Source organism: Protopterus annectens, chromosome 11.part0 (genome assembly GCF_019279795.1).
Source record: "Protopterus annectens isolate FY-2018-M chromosome 11.part0, PAN1.0, whole genome shotgun sequence".
NCBI lineage: Eukaryota > Metazoa > Chordata > Ceratodontiformes > Protopteridae > Protopterus > Protopterus annectens.
In genome coordinates, this window is record NC_056745.1 from 1,212,018,251 (window position 1) to 1,212,035,623 (window position 17,373).

Here is a 17,373-nt window from a genome sequence, read left to right on the forward strand (position 1 = left end):
CATCTGAGTTGTAGATCTTTATTCATTTTTTATCCCCCCCCCCCCTCTTCCCCCTGCCTGGACTCCTGGTGGTCTTCAGGTACTCCTGGTTAGGGTATTTGCTCAGACAAAGCCTCCTACCTTTTTCCTATTACTACATCTTTATCTAGGGTGGGCAAACTCTATCTGGAGTATCTAGGAGAGAGGCATTGTGGGCAGGCTCTTATCTGAGAGTTTTACGCTTGTGTGAGCTGGGAAACGGCCATATCTGTTCCGAGGACAGAAACGAGGTCCTAACAGTAAAGAATGAATAAAGATCTACAACTCAGAAGGAACATTATGGTAAGACATAACTTCTTTTTTTATAAAATCTGATGAAGTCAAGGACGAAAACGTGTTGTGAAGTTTCAGCGTTAGTGAATTAAACTGTTCGTGTCACTTTTCCTGGATTCTGGTGCTTTTTTTGTGATTACTTTTTTTATAAGACCCATATTGAGGAATGTTTCTCATAATGATGTACACTTGAGAGGTATGTTAATAGTAGGATTTGCATTAGCATGAATTTTCTGAAGGGTATGAAGTCTGAAACTCAAATGCCTGTCACTGTTTTCTAATTATGGGCTTTAATGATTTGCTGCTAATTTGCCAGAAGACCACAATTTTATGAAAAACGGACCAAAAATGTGAGGCAAAAATCTGTCTGGTTCATAGGTATGCTTAGATATTGTAAGGCGTTTAATACTATTGACTGCCAAAAAGCAATCACTAGAAAATGGAAATCAAAATCTGTACGATAGATAAAATAACTATAAATGTTATCTCTAGAAACGGGAAGGAGCAAATTACATACAAATAAAAGATATTTGTAGGAGCAGTACTTGCAAAATAATGTTCATGAGGACGGTCGGAGGGAGGTTTAAGGGAAGGCAGGAATCGCGCAGTTTATGTAATGTTGGGACTAAATGAGTTGTTATACAGAAAGCAAACATATCTAGTGTACAATGTACATAAATGAAAACATCTCAATACAGTTCAACATAGACTACGACTCATAAACGCATCTATTCGATGGAAACAAAACAAAAAAACGTTTTACTCCTGCGCCGCATCATAATAAACCAGCTTGTTCACGTGGCATCGACAGAAAAAACGTAAGCATTGTCTGCGCATGCTTCAATATTGATAGGCATTGCTATTTGCTATGACTCTACGAAAGATTGTGCATGCAGGAAGTATTCAGAGCAATGGCAGTTCTTTGGAAGCTTGTTATTACTGAGAAAGAAAATATGTCTATTGGATTTATACTCACCGAAGTGGTTTAACTGAATGAAAAATGAAGGCCCGTTTTTTGTCAAAGTGGAGAAAAACGTAAGCGTGACTGAAACCCAGGAGTGTTTCTGGTGAGGGAGACTTTCAATTAGGAAAAACGAGATACCATTACTATAGTGTAGATTTGTTGTTGTTATGTGTGTGTTTACTTCGTTTCTGAAAGTGGACTCTTCTAAGAGAAGAACAAAGAAATTAGCCAAAGCAAATGCTTTCATACCTTTCCGCTGTCCCTTGTTTTGCATGTCTTCCCTGATGTTTGCCTTATTCCAGTGTCAATATTTTGAAACCTTGGTAAGTTACTGATGAATGCAATGAGTCTGTAATGCCAGGCATTAGAATGCAGTACTTTTTTATTGTTCAGAAGATACAGGAGATGCAAAACCCATTATACTATCAACTTTAAAAATGCATGAGTAATATTGGTCTCTGATTTGAGACATTTGTGCCCCTACCCATTATTTTAACCTTAGAGATGAGTTTTTGTTTAAAGAAATTGAGAGGTATGCATGCTTTTTTTCTTTTTTTTTAAGAACTGCACTAGACTTACGAGGAGCGATTAAAACCAAAACATCAGTTTAATTGGGAAGAATAGGTGGATGCCCCAAGACCAAGCTTACCAACTTTCAGCTGGATGTCCAAAGTTGAGACTGTAGGACCACATGGCATTTGAGTAACACGTTTCTAAGGTAGTAAGAAAATAATTTTGTTACTCATCTTGTAAGGGCATGCCATCTAGGTAGAGGGAAGTCATGGTCTCTCTGTATTTGGAGACCCATCATTGAGTATAACTTCCCCTTCATTGTGTACATGATCAGAGACATTCAACAACTGGAGCTTCTACAGAGGTTCCCAAAAGAATACAGGGCATAAACACAGTGTCCTATGTTAATTGTCTCAAAGCCAAAGCTCTAAACTCTTGTTTCTTACAGACTGCTGAGAATCACTTTATGGCTGTCATAAAAGGTGACCTTGATTCCCGCTCTGATGGACCTTTTGCATATCTGCAAAACAAACAGCACCAGAACTACTAGATGTAAGGATTTAAACTTAGAATATATTAGAGGGACCGGTATGTATCTCGGAGAATCCCCATTCCTTGCAATAGGCTTCCCATCCATGTGAAGCAGAAGCCTTCCCTAACCTTATTCAAGCACAGCCTGGACCAGTGGATAGGAAATCAGAAATTCACCCCTGGTCTATTCAAGCACAGCCTGGACCAGTGGATAGGAAATCAGAAATTCACCCCTGGTCTATGATAGAGACAATCATTAAACCATATCCTAACTAACATATACATGTTAAAATAATCTCTAAGGCACAGTAACTCATGTGATACATTTGGGCTGCATGGGTAGGCTTATAAAGGCCCCAGTGGTCATTAGCCTACTATACTTTTATGAACACATATGGCATCACAGTGATTGATGCCGTGATATGTTGTAATTAGGGTTGCCACCACTGGAAGAAGTAAAAACTTGACAAAAGTCCCCAACCTTTGTTCCACCAATTGCCACACTCATTTCTATAAAGTAAATGTACGTTGTCTCTCCTTCAAAGTTAATCGTGCTAGCAACAGTTGTAAAGAAATAGTGCATTAATATGCTAAATGCAACAGATTAGCATACATATGAACATGCTGCACACTTTAAATGTCTTTGTAATGTTGTTTTGGCAACTGGTATGTCTGTTGAAACTATTACTCTAAATATGCAGGGGATTCTAAAAAAATTCATAGTAAAGAAATGAGGATAGGAAGGAGTGTATAATGTGTACACTGTTTCTTGCAGTGTGTACTTTACAAATTTCCTGACTCCACATTTTATTCATATCTACAATATTTATACTGAAAAAATATGCAATTTTACCACTGAACATAAAATTTGTGGACAGATCCATTTTTTTTACATTAGTAAAATAGAATGCTCAAATGTTTTGTCTACTTCTAAGAAGCATCATGAAGAAGGTTCTTTTGATTAGTATAACCTCCTGCTAATGGTCACATTTCACATCATTCAAGATATCTATTGAAACAAATAAAAGACTATTCTGACAAGATAATTTAGATGCAAATAGAAAATCAAAGTGACAACCAAACATTTTGGGAACTACACTTCAGAAAAATGTTAACTCTCAGAATGAGTCAAACTACATGATGAGTGTTCGCACCAAAGCCAAATTTCCTGACAGAGACCCTGACATCCTGACAGGTGGCAACCCTACATGTATTAACTGTAGAGGGTTTAACTGAAATAAGCAAGGAGGGGAAATATTATGCAGTTTTTTTTCTAAACCTTTGTTCCAGTGAAAGATTGGTTTGAACAAAAAAATCATAAGTAAATAAAGAAGTTCTGACTTTCAGACAGATCTCAAACTTCCTTATTCAGAATGTGGAACACTACCTGTCATAATGAGGAAGAGATGGGGCAAAATGTGGAATACTTGTTAAGGGCTTACTGACAACTTCAAGTAGGAAGCTTTTGAAATGGTTAGAATGTATTGGTTCATACTTATAAAGAGTTCTTTTGATGAATTAACATGGTTCATATTTATTTATCATGGATATCTGTATGTGTGACAGACACTTTCAACAGCTGTAATGACCACTTGAAACCCAATCTGTACATCAGACGTATAAAACTACCACCTTATTTACATATACTAAATCCAAACATACAAAGGAAATAATCACATCAGCACTGCACAAACACGTACATCAAGACGGATCTTCACTTAACAATTTTCTTGGCACAATGGGTAGAAACTTCCCTGATGGATATGCCTTAGTATGTCAGCTTGTTGCTTCTGTAGAAAAAACGGTACTTGCGTATTATCACAACCAGATTTTTGCGGTTGCGGTAATACGCTTGTTGGCCCCAAAATGGATTGTGGGACTAAACGTAAGACACAATTTGGTGTTTTCTTTGGGTACAACCTAGTTTGTTCCAAATTACCAACGTAACACGGTAATGTGAAACTTGCTTTGTGTACTTAAAAATTGGTTGCACTGCTGTCTTAGTGCAGAATTGGGACTGAGGAAGCATGGGAAATGTTTGTTCATTTTTACTGTGTGAAGGATTACTAGAATAACAAATATGGAGAAACATTTTTTGGGTAAATAACTAATTTTATTTGACATACTGCAGTAAATAATTAAAGTTTTTGTGAGGATAGCAGTTATTGTTGCAATGTTTTTGGGATGTTTTGCATAGTATTCATGTGGATGTCTTCCGGATGTTTTGAGCAACATATTTGTGAAGATTTTCTTTCACTGATTAAGGAAGCATACTTGCAGACGGTTTACTTGTAGATGGTTCACTTGCTGGTTTAGTAGATGATTCACTTCCTGGTTTACTTGTAGATGGTTCACTTGCTGGGTTACACTTTTTGTATGGGGAGAAATTGTCTGCTATTGCTGTCAAGTTTGCTGGGGATATGGAACATGTATTTAGAGTGACTAGATGTCAGAAAACAATATAGCTTGAATCAAGCACTCATTCCTTAAATTTTACAATGTTTTCCCTACCTAAACAATGTTTTTAAATGAAGTTAACATTGTCAGTGTGATTCTACATACATTTCTTTTTAAATTTACAGAGCGGGAAGCAAGCGGCATTATCGTGAAAATCTGGTTGCAATAATACGCAAGTACCGAAAAAACAAACCGCACCGCTAACTATAGCAAAAGATGAAACGTGCTCGCCATTTGAGAAATGGCACATGAAATAATATACTGGTGTGTGTAAATATATGTTCTTGATGTATTACAGTAGTCGGTGAGAAGCACAGAAGTACCATGGCAAGACTTTTGGCAGGGTTGAAATTTTATTTGAAGCTACGGAGTACTACTACTGTGCAACTGCAGCCTTAATGTCAAAGTTCATAACACATGCAGTATCACTTTTAAAAGTCAGAAATGACTTTTTGGTTATACAGCGCATCATATGAGTGACGGATTCAGTTTCATTGCAGGTTTTCGGTTTGTGTGCTAACTTTGGGTAAATGGGGTGCTAGCTAACAGATCATTTTCATGCACTACCATCTTCAAAGACAAAACATAAATTGGCCATACTTGGCAACTGTATGGCAACATTAAGCCATTAAAATATATCTAGGAAGCTCACTGCCTGCAAGTGCACTTAGTTAATCGTGCATTTAGTTAATCAGCCTTACCTTGTTCGGTTCAAAAACAACGCTTTTCTGACACCATGAATCTGCAGAGTCAAATACTTCACTTTTCACATTAGCAGAAGAGCAACCTTTGAAAGAAGTGGCTGTATTATCATGCATTTATATGGCACTTTCACTTTGGGAAGCCTTTCTGTGCGCCATACCTCTCAACCTCTAAGATACAGAAATATGAACAAAAGCCATATATAATTGGGGGACAAAGGCCCAAAAATATGGATAACTTTTAAATATCGCTGTTACAAACTTATAAACTTGATAGAATAACAGATTTTTGGATTAGCATGAATTTCAAATGAGGATTACAGCTGTTGCCCCGATAACGGAAAAGTACCGATTTTTTTTTTTAGTGCACAAAATGAGGAATGTTCCCCAATGAGGTTCATGTGAAAGGTATGGGAAGAAATAAGTTGACCAAACCCTCTCGCTTCTTTCTTTCATTCTTGATAATCTCTGTCTGTAATGCCCTTTCTTGTATAATACAATTCAGGTTTACAGGGCTAACATTTGTATATGTGTGTGTGTGTGTGTGTGTGTCTGTATATGTGTGTGTATATATATATATATATATATATATATATATATATATATATATATATGCACTGAAACGTATGCGAGGTTTGAAAGGAACCTAGGAAACCGCCATTTTTCAAATCAGCTAGTGCTGCTATACCCAGACGGCAGCCCTGACCCTTGTGGTATGTAACTACTGCTTTTCTGTTATTAATATGTATTACTACAGCAAAGGCATAAATAAACTTTCACTGTATTTATTCTAACAGCTATATATGCATGAAACTGTGCTAGTGTTAAAGTTCAAATGCACTGTGTAGATGCAGCTGGCGTCTTGTATTTTATAATATACTCTGGCTAGTGAATGTAATTAAGCTTGCCTAAAGTATCTAACAAAAGAACTAAGATCATTTCTCTGCTCTGAATGTGCTTTACCATAAACGACTGCTTAAAAGGAGTTAGCTTCAGTTCTTATAGCTTAAACTGACTAGCGCTACTGCATGAAGTGATGTGACATCCTTACCATCTCTAATTTTCTGAACTAAGGCTGTAAGCACGTTTCAGGCTGGCGACTACTCGTTTAATGCTGTAAGCACATATTTCAAGTTAGCGATCACTTGTTTAATGGTTTTCTGTTAGCGACAAACTGATTAAACTCTGTTTTATTAGCGTCTACTTGTTTTATGCTGTAAGCACATATTTCAAGTTAACGACCACTTGTTTACTGTTTTTTTTTTTAATAGCGACAAGCTGATTAACTCGAGTTTATTAGCACCTAGCGTCTTAATGGTTTTCTAGGCTGATTGTTCAACAGTATGTTGTATTTTGCCTTTTTGTGTAAAACTATGCATGTAAATGATATGCATACAAGCTAGCCATTGTGTTTTAACATACTACAAAACTGTCTGGCTTAGTATGAATGTTACTTAAAATTAAAGTTTTACCTAAACAATTGAACTCTGGTACACCTATAAATTAAAATAATAGTGTATAATCCAAGAAGAACAAAGGCTCAAGTCCAGCGAAGCAATAATACCACCTCTTTATTAAACGACACAGCAAATAAATTAATAGACACTCCAAACCACACAGTTAGATGTAAAACCAGCCAATGCAAAATGCGAAAGATTAAGCGCTTTCATCCACTGGAAAGTGGACTTCATCAGAATCAAACAAACTAATTAAATGATTCATTATAAACCCTTTACTTTTTATCATATTTAAAGACATATACATCTTGCTTTTAAAACATATCAATTTGTCCTAAAAAACTTTGCATAATTTCAAAGAATATATTCATATGCACGAATATACACACAAAAATATATATGTCTACTACATATTTATTGCTTACGTTGATGAATTAAATAACTTAAGGTAACTTTAAATAACTTTAAATAACCTATCTAGCTGTTCATGAATACTCCTAAAGTCAGTCCAATGAAACATATTATCCTAAGTTTATCCTAAAATTATACCTGATGTGTATTATAAATATAAATACTCTATACATTTTTTATATAAATTAAATGAAATTAATGTAATGAATTCAATAAAATCAACTCTATCATTTTTACCTTCCCTGTTAATACATGTGTTGTGGTACATATATATATATATATATATATATATATATATATATATATATATATATATATATATTGAATGTTAACATAAGTATAAATGATGGTACATAAAATGCCTGTAACACTATTATATTGTCACCATTCATTCATATTAAAAATGGAAGAAAAGAAAATGAAAGTTTAAAATACAAATTAAAAATGATGAAAATTAAAAAATCTAACGACCCATGATATACTAAAAAAGCTATATAGTAAGATTAATACTAAATAAATAAAGTAAAATAAATAAAAAATAAGATAAATTGGATGACTTTTTATCAGTTGATATATGTTTTGAAAACGCCAAGAGCAGTGAAACAACAGGAAAAATGGCTGTAGAATACAGCCAAGGAACTCTTGGAGAATATATTTATGCATTGGGTAAATACTTGGGTATAATAAGAGGTATTAAAATAGACTATGCCTATTTGAACAAATGTATAACATTGAATATAGTCCCTAAGGGACTAAGATTTTTTAAGAAACCTATGGGCATTGAATTAAATAATTGTAATTGTCAAGAATTTGAGAATTTGTTTAACCGTTTTGGTATTGACTATATGAAACTATTAGTGAAAATGAATGATGGAAAACTGTGTAAATATATTGAAATGGCAGAGACATTGAACAAGAATGTAACTGAAGATTTAGTATTTGATCAATGGGAGAATTTATATCATAAACAGCTTATGGAAGCAGATAGGAAAGCTAATAGTATAGTGCAAGAAAATAGAAAGGGATATGCGAGAATATAAGGATGGGAAGGTATATGAGTGGAATATAGTGAATCAACAAAAAAGAAATGGAATTGAAGTGGAATATAATTATAGGAACAAAAGAAAAAATAATAGTGTTCACAGGGAATCTTATGGAAATTATGAAAATCAGGATTTTCAGGGGGGCAGCAACCAGGATACGAGCAGGTATCAGCAGAGAAATTGGAAATGGAGAGGGAATGGGAGAAGCACAGGACAGGGGTATTGGAACAATCAGAACTGGAGGCAACGATGATGGTAGAGAAGGGTACGGCCACATGTACAAATAAGAGGGTCAGCGATGGGCATCATTCAGATAAAGAAGGTGATGTGCAGGTTAAGTCTATTTTGCACCAATTTAATGGCTTTAACATATTCAACTACACTGATTTAGTAATTGGAAAGAATTCTTTTCCCTATTTTCAAAGGGCTTGAAATATGTGCCAAATATGAATTTCAAGGTAGTTGACAGTGTAATTGACATTAAAAAATACACTAGAAAATTAAACTTGGCTATACATTTTAAGGAAGGCACTAGAGAGATTGGAAAAAGCGCTTTGAAGAAAAAAAGTACATTTATGCCACCCCCACATCCGCAAGTCTCATTGTTTGAGAAATTAGTCACAAGGGACTTAAATACGTTAAACAACAAAACAAGGGGCGTCAAAAACTATAGTAATTTAAAAGAAGAGGAGGTCCTATTATTACAACATTTAATGAATGACAGGACAGTTAAGGTTATGAAGCCCAATAAGGGGGGAGGCATAGTATTGTACAACAGTAATGAATATGTTAGTAAAATGTTCAATATTCTAGTTGATTCAGGGAATTCACTTAATCAGATCAATTTGGGATATAGACGGATTAATATGTACTTGGAAGACATGTTATTGGATGAAAGAATTAATTTAGATTTGTACAATTATATGAGAGTGGATTATCCCATACTAGCAACCATAGTTGGAGTGCCCAAAGTTCACAAAAATATACTTGACCCACCTTTTAGGCCCATTATCTCGGGGAGTCGGTCGAAGACTTTCCCTATGGGACAAGTGATAGATAAATGGTTGAAACATATCTATACAAGAGTCCCCCATTTAATAAAAGATTCCTGGATGTTTTGGGGATTACTGACGACTGACATCTGGAAAAAGGAGTTGATATATGTGACTATTGACGTAATAGATTTATTTTCCTGTATTCCCAAGGAACAGGGCATGCAAAGCTTCAGCAATAGTATTTGTGAACATTCCACCTTAGATTGGGAGCAAACCAAGGTAATATTGGAATTGATGAGTATTATACTGGATCATAATTATATTTACTATGAAGGCGAATACTATAGGCAGACCAGAGGAGTAGCTATGGGGGCAGCATGTGCCCCACATATTTGCAAACTTAGTTCTTTCAGATTGGGAAAAGGAAAATGCATTTAAAAGTCAATATTACAAGTATATAAGATTATATACAAGATTCCTTGATGACATATTTATTTTATGGGATGGACATGAAAAGATATTAGAGGAATTTGTAAAATATTTGAATAATACTAGTCCATTTCTTAAATTTACATATAATTATAGTAGAGTAGGAATTTCATATTTAGACACTTTTGTGTCCAGTACAAATGATGGCTTCTCTTCCTGCATTTATAGAAAAAATATATTCTCAAACAATTATTTAGAATATACTAGTTTTCACCCCTTGAAAATGAAAAAGAGCATTTTCAAGGGGCAATGCATACGGGCAGCACAAATGACTTCAAAGCAAAATGCTAGACGAAATGGAATTTATTAGTAAACTATTTTTAGATAGGGGGTACCCTAAATTTTAATACAAGAAGTCAAAATGTATGTTATAGAGTAGTGGGGTAACAAATATTTCCCTGTTTTGGGCCGATCCTGTTGTAGCAATACAATCGTGCAGGAAGAAGATAAAGTGTATAACAGGGCATGCATATTATATTATACTCCACAGCTTAATTATATTAAAGAAATGGTAAAAAAAATATTGGAACGTATTTTTTATTGACACTTACTTAAGGAAGGTACTGGGAGAGGCACCTACTTTTGTTTATAAAATGGGAATGAACTTGAAGTCTCTGTTGGAAAGGAACACTGGCTATAACAGGGATATTAGTAGTAACAGAGGAACTAGGAAATGTGGAAGATGCCAGTATTGTAAAGTCATTAATGAAGACGAAAACATTGTCCTGGACAATGTAAATAAGACTAAAATAACGTTTGTTAGAGGTAATTGCAACACTATGAATATTGTCTATTTGGCTAAATGTTTCAAATGTAATTGTTATTACATAGGCAAAACTGAACAGAAATTTAGAAGGCGTATATATGAAAATTTATATGTAATTAAAAAGAAGGATGCTAGTAATGCATTATGCCGACATGTACAGGAGACAGATAGCACACATCATTTTAAGTTTGCAATTTTAGAACGAGTAAATTTTAATATAAGAGGAGGTAATTTTAGGGCATGTATAGCCGAGAGAGAGGCAAAATGGCAAATACTTACTGACACTTCCACTAAGCTAGGGTTAAACGATTACATATCGTTAAAACCATTCCTACATTAAATTTTATTAATCACATTCATCATACCACTCATATTAGAATATACGTAAAAATTGTACATATCCCTTTCGCAAAAAATATAAAAAAATATAAAAACTATATTAAATAGTATGAATTTATCAATTAATTTGTCATTTTATTTTATTTATTCACATATATTTATATTTATACCTAAGTATTAGTCTTACTATATAGTGTTTTTTAGTGTATCATGGGTCATTAGATCTTTTAATTTTCATTATTTTTAATTTGTATTTTAAACTTTCATTTTCTTTTCTTCCATTTTTAATCTGAATGAATGGTGACAATATAATAGTGTTACAGGCATTTTATGTACCATCATTTATACTTATGTTAACATTTAATATATATATATATATATATATATATATATATATATATATATATATATGTATATGTACCACAACACATGTATTAACAGGGAAGGTAGAAATGATAGAATAGAATACTATTATATATAGAGTTGATTTTATTGAATTCATTACATTAATTTCATTTAATTTATATAAAAAGTTTATACAATGTTTTTATTTATATTTATAATACATATCAGATATAATTTAGGATAAACTTAGGATAATATGTTTCATTGGACTGACTTTAGGAGTATTCATGAACAGCTAGATAGGTTATTTAAAGTTATTTAAAGTTACCTAAAGTTATTTAATTCATCAACGTAAGCAATAAATATGTAGTAGACATATATATTTTTGTGTGTATATTCGTGCATATGAATATATTCCTTGAAATTACGCAATGTTTTTTAGGACAAATTGATATGTTTTAAAAGCAAGATGTATATGTCTTTAAATATGATAAAAAGTTTGGCACCAAAAAGGGTTTATAATGAATTATTTAATTAGTTTGTTTGATTCTGATGAAGTCCACTTTCCAGTGGATGAAAGCGCTTAATCTTTCGCATTTTGCATTGGCTGGTTTTACATCTAACTGTGTGGTTTGGAGTGTCTATTAATTTATTTGCTGTGTCGTTTAATAAAGAGGTGGCATTATTGCTTCGCTGGACTTGAGCCTTTGTTCTTCTTGGATTATACACTATTATTTTGGTTCGTGGAGTTTATTTCCTGTATTTGGTTCGTTGTTATGGACACCTATAAATTAGGTTTATTGCTTCCCAAAAAGCTAATCACTCATATCTATTCAATTATTTTTACCCACCAGGAGTCATCCCCTCCAAAAGCAGTCCTGCAATTCAGAAGGATGCTGCTAAGCTGTATTTAAAAACAGTATAGCTATCTTGAGCTGCCCTGTGAACTAACGTCCTGCCAAGTTTAATAAATCCTAATTCTCTCTCTGTGAATGTCACAGTGGCTTGCCTGGGTCTGTAGCACATTTAGTTATTATTTTGCCCATTTACCCATTATACCTAAATAACCCCCTAAAAAACTGAACCAGTTTGGACAAACTGAAGTTCTCCCTACTACTAAGAAATTGAAGGTTTCAAGAAGTTATCCACTATATTCCAACAAAAATTGGAAGCTATCAAAAAATGTACTCTACCCCCCTACCAACTACAGCTGTTCAGTTTTACTAATATAAAGTTTAATTCAAACAAACAAGCCTTACCTAAAAATATACACCAAGCATAGAGCTGCAAGTTCAAAGATCCTTGAGTCTGTATTGGCCCTGCTTCGCTTGTCCTCACTGCGCTCGGGCTTGCTGGCTGAAACCTGGAACCTCCGATAATTAAATCCTACCTCCAGGGTATAATGTACTTGGGTATGACCGTGCAACTAGGAAAGGGGAGGATGTTGCTGTCCTCTTCAAATCCACCCTAAATGTAACCTTAGACCCCATTCAACCACCCCAGATCAATACAGCTGAAATACTCTCTACCAAGTTACATATTAACAAAAATAAAAGCATAAACATTACTGTTCATACATTTCCCCCAGGAAATAACATTAACACTCGAGGATATCCTCCATTGGTTAACTGACAACTACCCTCAAGAAACCATAGTTCTTGGAGATTTTAACATCGACTGGAACACCTGCTGCTCACAGTCTCCCACCACTCATGTAAACCTGTATGGTTTTACACAGGTCATATCCACCCCAACCAGATTAGGCAAACGTAACCAAAAAGACAGTATACTAGATTGGATACTTATCAATAGCCACCCCCAAATGTATTCATCAGGGACCATCCCAGATGACCTCAGTGATCACTTTATCACCTCTATTTGTAAACACAAATCCCACAACTCTCAGCAGCCCATCTACAGAACCATATGTAATAATAAAAACCTCAACATTAGATTATTTCAGGACAAACTCAAATCATGCAACTGGTCTGCCCTAAAATGCCTGCCCCTTGATGATGCTGTGGCCTATTTTAACAATAAATTTCTCTCCATCCCAGATTCTCATGTGCCTGCTTGTTCCACTTGGATTAAAACTAAAGTTGCTCCATGGCTCTCTAAAGATACTAAATCAAAAATCACAATCAGAAACAAAGCCTGGGCTACCTGGCGTGCCACAAAACCCCCTATAGATCAAATCAAATTTCGGAAAATAAGAAACGAGACTAAAAAATCCATCTTACTGGATAAAAGTAACTATTATTTAAATCTCCAGAATAGAAACCAAAATAATCCTCAAATATTCTGGGCAGGTATAAATAAATTACTACACCCAGGTCAAACCACCACTCCACATCCATCAGCATCAGCCGATAGTTTGCCACAGAATGTTGCTAACACCTTTAATAGTTTCTTTATGGAAACCATCCAAGCCCTAGCCAGCCAATTACCTTTGAACCCTACTAACACTCAGGACATCAATCCCAATTCCGAGCCCTCCTTGTAGCTTCCAGCCTATCTCTACCTCTTTCATTTGCAAGCTAATCAAAAAACTAAAACCTACCACCCTAGCTACTGACCTTCTCCCTGCTGAATATTTACAAAAAGTCACAGATAGTATAGCATTCCCCATCAGCATTCTAATCAATCAGTCCATAGCTGAAGCCAAAGTCCCCTCCATATGGAAAATATCTCGTGTTATACCACTCCATAAAGATGGCTGCTCTACCGAACTATCAAACTATAGGCTCATAGCCATCTTGTCACCACTGGCTAAGATCCTGGAAAAATGAGTCCATAAACAACTCCTATACTTCCTAACCCAGAACAATCTACTGGCTAAATCTCAGCATGGCTTTAGACCACATCATAGCACTACCACAGCCCTCCTCTCCTTCACTAATGATATTTACCATAACAGAAACAGCAACAAGTTCTCCTCAGCTCTATTCTTGGATCTTTCCAAAGCGTTTGATATGGTTAACCACTGGCTGTTAATCCACACTCTGACTAATATAGGTTACCACTCCCTTCAGTGGTTCCAATCCTATCTACATAGTAGACAACAAGCAGTACTATGGCAAAATAATCTATCTAACTTTATTCCTAACACCCTAGGTGTCCCCCAGGGGTCTATCCTGGGTCCACTGCTATTCTCCATATTTATCAATGATCTCTACACTGTCATCCAAATTGCCAACTGCATTCAGTATGCAGATGACTCTACGCTGATCTGCACTGGTACCACCAAGGATGAGCTACAGGCAAGTACTCAGTCAACTTTCAACCTGGTTGAAAATTGGCTTGCAGGCTGATGTCTCCTTCTAAACCCCAATAAAACTAAACTGCTATTTTTCTCCCACGCATAAATCCCCGGTGATATCCTTCTCCATTACCTCTAAAAATGGCACTATCATCGCCCCAGATGTCCACACAAAACTACTTGGGGTAATTGTAGACAACAATCTTAAATTTGATGCCCATGTAAATAAAATGATAAAAACCATTAATAAAAAACTGGGCTCACTGTATAGAATAAAATCATTCCTTACCCCACCTGCCAGGACTGCTATTGCCCAATCCCACCTCCTCTCCACCCTCTTCTATGCCTCTCCTATACTTGCCAACTTAAACAAAACGGAACTTAATAGACTCTCAGCCTGCTATAACAGCATAGCTAGATTCGCCACTGGGCTGCCCTACAGAACATATCACTGTATAAACCTAAAAAATCTAGGCTGGCTAGAGCTATTAAGACAGATTCAGTATAACCAACTTATTATAGCTTTCAAAGTTCTTAACCAACCTGATAATACCCCTGCTTTAAGAAATACCATCAATCCTCACACCAACCAAAGATCACTTAGATCATCCAGTAGAATTGTAGTACAAATCACTATAGCTAACAACTTAGCCGGGAACTCCACGTTTGCCAACTCGGTAGGCAAAGCTTGGAACTCACTACCCCCAGACATCACAACAAACACTACCCTTTCTAAATTTAAGACAGACCTCAGGCAGTACTTTGGCTTTGTCCTTGTGCCAGGCTTGATTAAATACTTGGTAACACTTGTACACCTGTATCAGATTAACAATTGCTTTTGTAATTAATAATCATTTCAATGCTACTGTGTTGTAATCAGCTGTCCAGACGTAAAGCATCCTATTTCAGCTAACCTATACTATGAGTGTTAACTTGACTGTTTGTTATTTATGAACTTGAGTGTTTTACATAAGTTTCCTTCTCTGTATTACTTCCTTTGGACCTTTTCTCCCTGGGCCTCTGCTGAAAATTGACATGTATTCAGTCGGACTATCCCAGTCAACAAATGTTAAATAAATATATAAACTGACCAGTTGTATTTCTAACTACCATCAAATTTGTCCCATGCAAGGGAGAGAGGTAGTAAGGGCCGCTTAGACTTCCCATTCTGTCACAGATCTCACCAACTGCCGCCATCTGGAAAAGCCATTTAGCAGGAAAAGAATACCATACAATACTTCCAGAAAAACTGATTAAATGAATAATTCAGTAAATGCACATAACACATTTCCAATTGAAATACATTACTGAGTCTGCATAAAAATAATTAGAAATGTATGTATAACAAAATGGGAATCAGGACTGTGAAACAAATGCATTTTACAGTTTAAAAACAACACAAACAGGCATGCACTCAAAAATTGAAATTTCAGTATATTGCCTGGTAAGAGTCAGTCACAGGCATCCAAAAAGATGAAAATAACATTCCAATGAAAATGAAAGCATAAACTCCACAAACAGAAAATGAATCATTTAAATATATGCTTAATAAAATCCACCAATCCACGTTTGAGGCTAAATTAGCTACCAAGCCAAAGACAATCACAAGGCGTTTTTTAGTTATGTTTATAATCTAAAAAGCACAATGCACTAAGTATGTTACCTATACTGAGGTTGAAGTTATAGTAAACCTACTGGCTGTTAAATTTAGCTCTAACTTTACCCCCTTACCTCATTTTCCACAAGGACATGGTGTCTGTGGGAACAAATCCTTCATTTATGCCTTAAGTGGTTTCTAAGTTTACCTTGAGCTATCAATATCCCTGTATTCGTTTTGGAATCTAAAAGCAAGGAAAAAGAATCCTTCATACTCCGGGTGTCCACAGGCAGCTCAGGTACTTATTCAACAGAAATAAATCCTTCGGGGAAAGTCAGTGTTGAGGCAGACTGCTCTCAACATAACAAGCCACTTTGAGACAGGGTTAGGGACACTGCACCAGGTCTTTGGCTTCTTCTGTGCCTATTCTAGAGGCAATAAGATGGTCCTCTATACATACCTTTACAAAGCATTACAACTGGATTTCTTGTTCAGGTGTAAAACAAGCTTTGCGAAGACCATCATCCTGAATTCTTTCCTTACTATACATTCCTAAGCTGTGGTAGTCTACCCAAGCAGCTAGGCTACTGCAGTAGTGATCTAATGCTGAACATAGTACAGTTGTGCTAGTAAACTTACCATAACAGTAGATGTTCTAATGCATCACTGTTGCAGTAGCCTAGCAGACCCTCCCTCTAGCCCCCTTGTTTTGTTTTGGTGTATTGCCAAGGTGTTGCTGTATATACTCTTGTGTATGTATAGGTACATATATCTTACTATTGCTCTTTACTTTTCAAGCATTTTCCTTTCAGGGCTATAGTCACCCTTCCTTAGAAAGCTTTGAAGCTTTTGGTGCCTAAACTGCCTTGTTGCATGCCTCTGTTGAGCCCTTGGCACTTATGTGGTGTGGGAGATGCCCTGAAACTTTGAAAGCTGGGTAAGTGGTCATATCCTGGGCAGGATTTAACTGAAATAGCTTAGGCTGATCTGTTATGGTAAGTTAACTTTTATAACTGTACTTTTCATTTTCTTATTGCACCCTTTTTGAAACTGAAGAGCTGGTGGTATTTATATTTAATTGATCATTTTCTTTTCCTTTTCTCTAAGTTTACATTAATATCTTTCAACTGACCAATTTTAAATAGCTGTAACTGACTAGTTGTATGTCATTGCTCTAAGTCATTTGTGTCTCCT

The 17,373-nt window shown here is 35.4% G+C and overlaps 1 protein-coding gene across 4 annotated transcripts in view; it reads left to right on the forward strand.

The window, feature by feature from the left end:
* The first annotated feature begins 1,156 nt into the window (after positions 1-1,156).
* Positions 1,157-17,373, forward strand: part of PRDM4 (PR/SET domain 4) — a 780,070-nt gene continuing 763,853 nt past the window's right edge. Inside the window, exons 1-2 of one of the 4 annotated variants that reach the window (XM_044088574.1) lie at positions 1,157-1,379; positions 4,903-5,041. The gene's annotated coding sequence lies outside the window, so the exon portion shown is untranslated. Of the gene's footprint in view, positions 1,380-4,902; positions 5,042-5,682; positions 5,887-17,373 lie in introns of those variants that run through there. The other 3 variants (XM_044088573.1, XM_044088575.1, XM_044088576.1) reach the window with 3 other exon arrangements.